The sequence below is a fragment of the Durio zibethinus genome, chromosome 15 (assembly GCF_047325235.1).
Source record: "Durio zibethinus cultivar Kanyao isolate XHJ-2024 chromosome 15, ASM4732523v1, whole genome shotgun sequence".
Taxonomy (NCBI): domain Eukaryota; kingdom Viridiplantae; phylum Streptophyta; class Magnoliopsida; order Malvales; family Malvaceae; genus Durio; species Durio zibethinus.
This window is the reverse complement of record NC_143176.1, coordinates 17,997,471-18,007,584: the sequence shown is the minus strand read 5'-3', so window position 1 is coordinate 18,007,584 and position 10,114 is coordinate 17,997,471. Positions and strand designations below refer to the sequence as shown.

The following is a 10,114-nucleotide window of genomic DNA, read 5'->3' as shown; positions in this document are numbered from 1 at the left end:
TTCTCTACTTTGAAAGGATTGAATCATTTTGTACAAGGAAGATGATTAATCATCCTTACAATTCTATCTTTTTTTTTTTTTTGCATACAAATTATATATAATATACAATGATTATCATCCTATCTTATTTATCATCCTAAACATCAAATATGATATTAAAACTCTATAAGAAGATATATAAACTTACTAGTTGCGTAATTAAATAAAAAACTAATGAATTAATAAATGAATACAAATTATTATTTCAACCATACTTATCAAACTCAAATCAGCTTGATGATCAAACCGCTTGATTCAATGACTCAATTCTTGATTCCGATTAATTATATAATTAGATCATGTGTTCAATTATGTAAACATGATATTTTTATTCATTACATTATTAAAAATTTGTTTACGTTAAATCCAAATTTTATATATATTTATATTATCGGATAAAAAATATATCATTATATTTTTTACTACTTATAAGTATACTATCTAGTTTAAAATTTGGATGTTTTCTTAACTTGTCGCTTGGTCTTAATATAAGAAGATAAAAACAATTGCATGGTCTTTGGGTTCGAAAGCAAACAAAACAAAACCAAGTTTTGGAAGCATTTTGGAGAGTTTTCTTGCAATCCCCCCACACTTGCCCCATTAGGAAACAAAACTGAGGGGCGTTGTTGGTCATTGTCAGGGCGTGGTTGGCATCATCTGACCTTTGGGAATATACAAAAGGAAAGAGTAGAGGGCTTTTGAGAGGCCAGCCCCGGATTCCCTGTCCAACTAATGAAAGGACAAAAACAATAAAAAGTTGGCCGCTTTCTTTTGTTTTTAGAGGGAGAAATAAAGAGGAAGCTATGGAAGGAAAGTAAAGACAAAAGCTCAGAGGAAAAGAAAAAGCTCAAACTTCTAATAGATTTCCATATTCCACTGAAAGAGGAAACGACAACAAATCATAAACCGACAAAACCTTCCTTCACGCATTGTCGATATCGTTGCCATGAGCAAAGCAATGCCTCCCCCCTCCCTTCCAAACCTCAGAGCTTTTAATTGAGGGTTTGAACCCAATTTTGACTGTCTTATTTTTCATAAACCCAGAATAAGAAATGGCTTTGTGAGCTTCAACAGATTCAAATCTTGGGAACTTTTATGTGCTTTCATTTGGCTTCTTGATCAATTGCAAAAACCAGCCAGGATTTGGCTCAACCCTTCTTCTCCTGTTATTACTAAGCTCTTCTATTGGCATTATTTTTGTCTTTTTTCCTCTTCTGTAAGTGTTGCATTTTTTTTCCTTTTGAATTTGGTATGAATTAATGGGATTTCCATTACTTCATGAACTTGTCTTTTGAAAGAATTAATCTTTCATTGTGTTTTCCAAAATACAATTGGGGTTGTGTTACTCTTTCGGTTATATCCTAACCCTTCCATTGTTAGACTTGTTAATCTTTTCTCTTTGGATATTTGGTCTGATGCATTTGTTATAAAAATTCAGGTTCTTTTGGCATCAAAATACTATGAATCTGGTTCCATTTTGGTCAAATCTCATGAATGTCAACTATCCTCTGTTACTTTCAGTTCATGCGATTTTGAATCTTGCCTAAAATTTTGATATTTTCTCTTCACAAAAAGACCATGACTTTTATTAGCATTCATTGTCTTTTGGCAATTAGAATCTAGTTTTGCTTCTTATATTCAAAATCTTCTAGGCTCTTTCTTTTAACAGTGCCAATGTTCCAAGACGAATCATCTTCTGTAATATCATCACCTCTCCAAGTTTTTTCCATGATGTCACTCTCGTCTAAGTTAGGATCACCATATCCATGGCTTAGAGAGTTAAAATCTGAAGAAAGGGGTTTATATTTGATCCATTTATTGCTCACTTGTGCTAATCATGTAGCTACTGGTAGCCTTGAAAATGCAAATATTTCCCTTGAGCAAATATCCCAACTTGCTTCTCCTGATGGTGATACTATGCAGCGAATGGCTGCATATTTTACTGAGGCACTTGCTGACAGAATCCTGAAAGGCTGGCCTGGTCTCCACAACGCCCTCAATTCCACAAAGATAACTTTGGTTTCAGAAGAAGTCCTTGTTCGGAAACTGTTTTTTGAGATGTTCCCCTTTTTGAAGGTGGCCTTTGTTCTTACCAACCAAGCTATAATAGAAGCAATGGAAGGTGAGAAGATGGTTCATATAATTGATCTCAATGCAGCTGAACCCTCACAGTGGATTGCACTTATTCAAGCATTGAGTGCAAGGCCAGAAGGGCCACCTCATTTGAGAATTACTGGGATTCATCAACAGAAAGAAGTCTTGGATCAAATGGCTCATAGATTGACTGAACAAGCTGAGAAATTAGACATTCCGTTCCAGTTTAATCCCATTGTTAGCAAATTAGAGAATCTTGACACTGAGAAATTGCGTGTTAAAACAGGGGAGGCTCTGGCAATCAGCTCTGTTCTCCAACTGCACTTGCTTTTGGCTTCTGATGATGAACTCCTTCGGAAGAAATCACCATTAGCATCAAAGAATTTGGATGGAATTCACTTGCAAAGAGCCCTTCAATTGAACCAGAGCACTTTAGGAGAGTTGCTTGAAAAAGATATGGTTAATGGATGTAGCCCTAGCCCTGATTCAGCCTCATCCTCACCGCTATGGTCAACTGCTTCAGTGAAGGCAGATAGCTTTCTTAATGCATTGTGGGGTTTGTCACCTAAACTCATGGTGGTAACAGAACAAGATTCTAATCATAATGGATCTACTCTAATGGAGAGGTTATTAGAATCTCTTTACTTCTATGCAGCATTGTTTGATTGTTTGGAGTCTACCGTCTCAAAAGCATCTTTGGAGAGACTTAAAGTGGAAAAGATGCTGTTTGGAGAGGAAATAAAGAACATAATAGCCTGTGAGGGAGCTGAGAGGAAGGAGAGACATGAAAAGCTTGAGAAGTGGATTCAAAGGCTTGATTTGGCCAGCTTTGGAAACGTTCCTTTGAGTTACTATGGCATGTTGCAGGCGAGGAGATTGCTGCAGGGTTATAACTGTGATGGGTATAAAATGAAGGAAGAGAATGGATGCGTAGTAATTTGCTGGCAAGATGGACCACTGTTTTCAATATCAGCTTGGAGGTGTAGGAAGTAAACTATGGCAACATTTAATTTCCTGGTATCTAAGTTTTTTACTTTACTTTTATTAATTAAAACAAAAGGATTCCGTTCATCTTTTAGTGCTTACTTTTAGAATGATTAGAAAACTACCCCATATGCTCCGAGTCTTATGTGAAATTCCCCTGGTAATTTTCCATTTTGTTTTTCATCTAAAGAAACTCAATACTGATATCTGGCGTGTAGTGTTTTTTTTTTTTTTTTGGTCTACAGGACTTGGGGATGGGGGAGGGGTTGGCTAGTTTCGAACCCAAGCTTTCATTCCTTCTTAAAGGCATCTTTGCCAGTAGGCCAAGAAGCGGAAGGCAGTGTGTTCTGGTTTAAAGCTCTACTTTGGAGTGCATTGTACGATTAGTTATCTTGCTCTCTATGTTTCTCTCTCTCTTGATTAAATGAGAGATTGATGACAGATCACAAATTTAAACAGATAAGTCAACCAAGATGCTTGAAACTACACACTGTTTTCTGAATTATTTCTATGCAATATAAACCCGCCAATCCTGCTCCTAATCTCTTCTGGAAACTGATTCCATTTCGCTTTCCTCTCCAAGCATTCTATGCCAATTACATCAGTTGTTCGCCTAGTGCTTTAGTGCTTCATCGAAATTATTTTCTTTTTTTTTTTTTTACCAGTTCATGTCTGTTTCTCAATTCCTACTATGTATATATATAGATATATACAATCCTCTTACATACCATGATTCCAACTTCATCTTATTGAATCGAAGTTAAGATTGGCACCTATACTTTGGAACTGAGTTATGGTGTCAGACTATGTTTCTGAGTCTTGATGTTTCCAATGGCAGTAAAAAGTAGCCCCTCTCATTCCTTGTTGCACTCTGTTAAACTCTAATCTCATGGGGGGTTACCCTGGTAGGCAGGGAACTCTTTTAGTATCCATAGTGACTTCGTGTGGTCCATTAACAAAGTACGATGTTATGGTACCGTAAACTTTAAACAAAGTACAATGTTTGGTGTTTTCTTAGAATTGCTTGTTTTCTCACTATTTTACTACCGCTGTTCCTTCTCATTTCAGATGGTTTAGTAATCGGATTATCGATTATAGCAGTTGATATTTTTCTCTTTGAGAGCTTAGTTGCAAGCCTCTCTTGCTTATCTCAGTTTTATGCCACGGGGAACTTTACAACCTAAAATTAAATCCCATAATTTATATATTTATATTGTATAAAATATTGATAATTTATATACATATATATATTATATTTTATATGAAAATTACATATAATTATGTATCGAGACAAAAAGTACATATATATTTTTTATTTTTATTAAATTTATATATAATTTTTATAAAATTTTAAATTATGTCACATTTATATATTTTTTTTATATTGTTTTTATATTATATTATCGTTTTGTGTTATAAATTATAATATCTATATGAAACAAATACTCATCAACATTAGCCTCTGTAATTGCACCGACATTAACATCTACAATTGCAATATGAAGTTTTCCTAAAACAAAAAGTATTGTTCTGTAAATTGGCAAATAAATTAATAAAAATCTATGAAAATAAATCCAACCTACTCCTTACCACATTTGAAATTAGAACCACTCCATTGGGTATTCGGTTAAACACTGATATTGGCAAATAAGTGTATATATTGTCAACTCAAAGAGCATGTTCAAATTTTTTTTTTGTCGAAATTAAAAAAAAAAATCCAAATATCAAATAATTCTTAGTCTTGGCTAGCGAAAGACAGTCTTACTTCTACAATGGGTCCATTGAAGGAGTTGTTGGCCACATGCTCCTGCAACATAAACCAGCTTTTGCTCAATTTTGGTGACGAGCTTGCATGTGCATGTCATCCCACCATTAAACTTTAGAGCCCCACAACACTTAGCTGATGATGCAGCTTTTGGCTTATAATTTTCTATGAAATTCAGGCATCCAAACAATACCCCTAATCTCACAAAATTGGCTTATCTTTGATAATATAACTGGCGATGTCATTGCTTGGAATTGGAATATTTCGTTCATTTGTAGTTAACTGCTAATATTTGTCCGTCAATCCATTTCGGAATGACGACTATTATGCAACAAGTTCACAATTATATTATCAAAGAATTTTCCAGCCAGCATTATTTGCTCATTTAATTATGTGATACAAATCTTCGCTGTGGGGCTGACGAAGGACCACTAGGTCTATGCAGTCAACCTTGTCTTTTTCTCTTTTCTGAACTTGATTTTCTCTGTTTTCCTTTAGATTTCAGGTTAGACCTAGCAATCCTACATCACTGTATGGTTTCAACGATACTTTTGGAACCAAAAGCTTAGTTCAGTTGTCACTATTAAAACGTGTTATTCAACGTGTTTAGAATTTAAATTTTAATATTCATAATTTTTTTTTATTTTCAAATTGTAATTTTTTTTATAAAATATATATATATATATACTTTTGAAACCGAAGGGAGAGCTAGCTGAAAGGTAATTTTGTTTAAGGTCAAAATGAAATTATACAATGGCACGTCTATATTTTACGTTGTTTCAAGTTAGATGAAACGCTATCGGCTGTTTTCCTATTGGTTATATTTGGAATTTTATGCATTTCTCCTTAGGCCTTGCATGCTCGTCCAAATGAACAAATTTGATTCACTGCTTACTTGGTTTTAGTCTTTTCAATTGTAAACAAATAGTCCGATTTATTGACTTTATGTCTTGTAATTTTCATGTTTATGTATGTCAAGTGGGCATCAGACAACGAGCCCTGTTTTTTGCTCAACGGTTCGATCATTCCACACGTTCCTAATCTCGAAAGACTGTTTGGGTTCGTATTCACTAATTATTGCATTGAGCATTTCATGGCTATCTCCAACACGTATCTCATGAAAGGTGGACCTTCTGGCTAGCCTGAAAAAATGAATCGATGGGTTACATTAGTGGATATTTTGTTGGGCTTCGATAGGCATTTATTTTCACAAAAGAGAATAAAAGGACAATTATAAGTTTTGAGATATGAATTTTAAATTTATTAGATGTTATTTTTTAAAGATAATTTTATGAATTAATTGAATTAAATTGTAAAAACTAAATGTAACCAATCTTTAATTCAATAATCATCCAAGCAAGTGTAAACGTAAATCAATAATAAATCATTGGCACAAAAAGATAGAATTTAGTATGTTTTAGTGCTTAACTTGTTTACATCACATATTAGAAAAAAATTCATTAATTGTAAATAATTACAACCAAATCAACACATTAACCGTTAATGTGTTAATGATTAATATTCCATTTAAGCACTTAATCACAAATTATTAATTTGATTTCTGTATTTTTAGCTTTCATTGGTTTTTCTTTCCCATATTTATACTTACAGTTGAGTTTTTACTCTGTTGCTGGCTTGTTGCTAGTTTTCTAGCAACGTTTTTTGTTAAAATTTTTTTGGCTGAGAAAAAAAATACAAATTATTAATGTGCTTTTTGTTTTAAAACTCAGTCTATAATTATCTTTTGCCTATCTGCCTAGGCATTAAATTGATAGTTAATTAAATTCATTTCAATTTTAAAAATATAAAACCAAAAAAAAAAAAAAATTCTTCTTTGTGTTCCACTTTGAGAAAACTGAAACTTTTACGTAGCTACTCTGAAAACCAGCATACATGGGATATATGCAATAATCACAAACTTCACTTACTCATATTAATTATTCTAATGAAGTTTACAACTCTCATCGATCAGCTCTCTCTCTCTCTCTCTTTATTATTATTATTATTATTTTTTCCAGGCCTCAAACAGGTGGAGCAGTGAAACCTGAAACAATCAAACAACACAAAAAAAAATAATTGAAAATAAATAATCTAAGAAACACTAAAAACAGAAACATGGAAATTTTCGAATAATGTAATGATAAAATCTTACTTCCACATTTCATTCCAGGCTGGACAGTCAAGCCACAGGATCGAGCTACATAGACGACCTTCTCCATGCTAACAAGCTTCTCCACCTCCATCGTAACAAGCTTGCAAATGCATGGAATATCGAGATTTTTTACCAGATCACAGCAACCCTTGGAGGGAGGGACATTTGGCCCTGGACTTCACACATACCGGGAGCATTGTGAAATAAGGTTCGGAATGCTAGTTTCGCACTGAACTGACACCCCTTGGTCTCCGAAAACAAGGGTTCCAGCAATCATCAAAATTGCCAAGCTCAAGAAACTGAAACTTGCAGAGGCCATTTACTATATTTGTTTTTTTTTTCCCCTCTAAAATTTTGATTGATCTGATCTGGTCTGGTCTGGTGTGGTTCGATATATATATTGAGAGGAAAACTTGTCTAACTTTTTTTTGGTTGCATCATATATGCTTAATTTTAGGTGAATGGCAAAACAGAGTGATTAGAATATTTGGAAAAATGAGTGGTCACTTGAGTAATTTGATTCATTTATTCCTCAGTTCTCAAATTAATCAAGGCTAAAAATATGATTGACAAAATTTGGTGTAAGCCACATTCATTCTATTAAAGCCCCCTCCCCAAACCCCGAAAGGAGAATGAGAAGGAGTTTAAGATAAATTGCTACATGTGAACAGTATGAACATACGGTCATGATAAAAGCATTAGCTAGTGGAGTTGCAAACCCTTGGATGTTAAGTTTGTCGGGGGTTCACGTTATAGCTGTGGCTAAGTTGTTTGTCGCCTGCAAGTAATATTTGCAACTGTGGATTCAGGATTTATTTTAGAATATCTAATTATAATATATATATATATATAATTATTGTGTTTTAAAAAAAATCTCCAGGTGTTCAGAGTATTTTTTTTTGTCTTTTAATTTTTGAGGTATCCATAAACATCCTATTTACACATATGGATCCATCACTGAATACTTGGTTCAATGTTAGAAGTGCAAAATCTTCTATAAAAAAAGAGTTATATTCAAAATTTCATTTTTAAAGAGTGAGATTCTAACAACTAATATTATTGATTTCTTAAAATTGTTAACAGTAAATCTTTTTTATGGTATAAATGAGGTTATAGTTTGAGAATAAAAAAAAAATTATATGTGCTAAAATTTAAAAATCAAATTTATTAGATGTTGCATCATATGGCTACATGAACCTATATAGTGAATTATGGTTCTTAATTAGGAATAACTCCATTCTTAAAATGAAAAATGAGCATTTTGCATGTGGGCACATAAAATTTGTTCAAATATGTAATCGGATCGCAATTTTTCATAGGGATGTCAATATTACTCGAATATAATGAAAATTTTAATTTTTTACTCAAATAGAAATAAAGATGAGTATTACATTATGAGAATAAGGATGAATATGATTTTAAAATTTTATTAAGTACGGAAATAAGAACAGATAATAAAATACCTATCTGATACTCCACTCTACATATATTTATATATTTAGTAAACAAATTTTTTATTAAATAATATAAATTATTATTTTAAATTAATTAGAATTAATATATTTCAATTTAAAAAATATATTAATATATATTTATAAAAAAATAATATAAATATACAAGATAAACTAAAAAATAATAAACTAAAAAAATAAATTTTGGATTTTTTTTAACAAGTTATAAGCATGGAGATTATTTATACTTACTAAATACTCGAAGGGATGAGAATGGGGATAGATTTAAATATTTATTGGGTATTAGGGATATGTATAATATAAAAATCTAGATATGGAGATGAAAAATACTCTACCAATCTCATACTATACCCATTAACATTCCTAACTCTTATTCGCCAAATGATAAATAATAAGGCATATAGGGATATCACAACTAACAATATCTTTTGGATTTTCATCCAATACATGGACATTTTTTTTCAGATTTCATATTTTTTTTATTTTCATTTTTGTTCAAATTTAGATTTTTTAAAATTATTTTTAATTTAGATGTGTAGGCAAAAATTTTGTCTAATTCTATTTTAACTTAAATATAATTTTATTTATATTATTATTATTAATTAATTAATTAATCTTAAAAAAAGATAAGAAAAAGTCAAAAAGAATTTTGGTTTCAACTCTGGTAGCTGAAATCAAGGTGCCAGAGTGGTTCATTTTTCTCCCTTGACATTGCCTACCTTGGTAGCATGAAATCTGGTGACCAAAAGTCACTAGACAGGCCTCAAAAATTTTCTACATAAGGATCCCAGAAGATCTGGGATTTAGATCTTAGAAACTCTATAAATAGAGCTAATTTTTGCAAAACATAAAGAGGGAGAAAAAAGGGAGGGGAATACGATCAAGGAAAAAAAAAGAACTAAAAAAATAAGGAACACTGCAAAAAAAAAACATATAGCAATTTTTTTATAACTACTCACAAAAAAAAAAAAAACACAATCCTCTTATCATAAAGGAACTAGCAGTGAAAAAAACAAAAAAATTTCCAAAAGTAAAAAAATATTCCATAAACAAAAAATTTTCTTAATCTGGGTATTCTAGATTTTTTTTTTAGGTAAAACTAGTTTAGAAAATGTGTTTGGAAGGCTGTAAAGGTGTTTTTTTTTTTAATTTTTTAAAAAATTTAAAAAATATTTTAGGGTCACCGAAAATTGAAAAAATTTAAAATTTTCGATAACTTTTAAAGCTCCCGACAACCGAAATTTAGGTACATCGTCAAAATTTGAGAAACTTTAAATTTCTCAGCACCTTTGAAGATTCCTACCACCGATGCACGATGGTGACTGGTCTGAATCTAGGTTGTCACGGCGGTTAGTGAAGGAGATAAATTCTTAGAGAGAAAGGCTCTGAAGGATAGAGAAAGAGGGAAGAAAGGAAAATTTAAATAAAAAAAAAGAAAAAGGCCTATTTATAGGCCTTCAAAATAACATCATTTTGGGCATCTGACTCATGCTCGACCCACGCAGGATTTGCACATTAACCTACGCTCCGACCTAATCCGTTTGGTAGGTTTTTCTTTTTTTTTTCTTTTTACTTACTGTTTTTCTTTTTGATTTTATTTATTTTGTG

General features: G+C 32.0%; 2 pseudogenes across 1 annotated transcript; one reads left to right on the top strand and one right to left on the bottom strand.

The window, feature by feature from the left end:
• The first annotated feature begins 539 nt into the window (after positions 1-539).
• On the top strand, positions 540-4,111 carry LOC111302021 (scarecrow-like protein 3 pseudogene; annotated as a pseudogene). Its single transcript, XR_016328241.1, has one exon. The product of XR_016328241.1 is annotated as a scarecrow-like protein 3 pseudogene (transcript).
• A 2,591-nt stretch (positions 4,112-6,702) lies between these two features.
• On the bottom strand, positions 6,703-7,353 carry LOC111302416 (uncharacterized; annotated as a pseudogene).
• Between the last annotated feature and the right edge of the window lie 2,761 nt (positions 7,354-10,114).